The sequence below is a fragment of the Apis dorsata genome, unplaced genomic scaffold, assembly GCF_000469605.1.
Source record: "Apis dorsata unplaced genomic scaffold, Apis dorsata 1.3 scaffold_1, whole genome shotgun sequence".
Classification (NCBI taxonomy): Eukaryota; Metazoa; Arthropoda; class Insecta; order Hymenoptera; family Apidae; genus Apis; species Apis dorsata.
In genome coordinates, this window is record NW_006263304.1 from 1,007,668 (window position 1) to 1,008,485 (window position 818).

The window sequence follows — 818 nt, forward strand, 5'->3', positions numbered from 1 at the left end:
TTCTCTAATTCCTTCTCTAACGTGTACATATTTCCACGTACGTTAGATGCACGTCTGGATCGTGGCTACAATTCTCGAAAGGCTACGGTTCCCGAAAAAGTTTCCTCTCGTCCTCGATTTCGGTGGCGCGCGTTTCCTTTCCCCGAGGAGAGGAACGAAAGGGAAGAAGGCAAAGTTGGCGAGCGGAAATGTTGGCGAAATTAGATTTAAGTGGGCCATTGTTGGGAAAATAGAGAAGGGGGAGTAAGGTTCGGACGCGGGGTAGGGAAAGGTGATGTATTCCTTTCCGTGCTTCCGCCCTCGTACTTCCGATTGTATTCGGGATCCCGGAGATTTTCGTGGAACACTTTCCACCTTCCGTCCCCCGCGCGGACGCGTTTCGGGGATGCATAGTAGTGTGCTCGGTCGTGTGGAGAGTGGCAGTGCATCGAGAAAATGGAGTGGGCCGGCCGACATTTCTTGCCACCGCCAGTTGTTGGCCCAAACTGAAAATCCCCGGGACGGATTGCTATAGGTGGAAAAGGAAAAGAAGAGACGTCGTGTCTCGCGATTCCCTCTTCTCCGCTCATATTTTTCGATTTCGCCGGCGTTTTCACCGTGGCGAATTTTCACGGCGTACACGCCGGAGTGTGCGTGATAAGAGAAATGTAACCAACGTGGGCTAATGTATTATTTGCGGAAAAGTCGTGACGTAGACTAAAAAGACGTAGCTGACTTTGTTTGACTAACGTACCGGGTGGAAAATGGGTCATGCTTTTACAGGACTCGGAAACTCAGGATGGTATAAACTCTACCGAAAGATATATATATATATATAT

At 49.4% G+C, this 818-nt stretch overlaps 1 protein-coding gene across 1 annotated transcript in view; it reads left to right on the forward strand.

Moving 5' to 3' along the window:
- LOC102676208 (diacylglycerol O-acyltransferase 1-like) overlaps positions 1 to 818 on the forward strand; it is a gene marked incomplete at its 3' end in the record, with an annotated part of 82,856 nt that overhangs the window by 71,608 nt on the left and 10,430 nt on the right. The window lies entirely within an intron of this gene.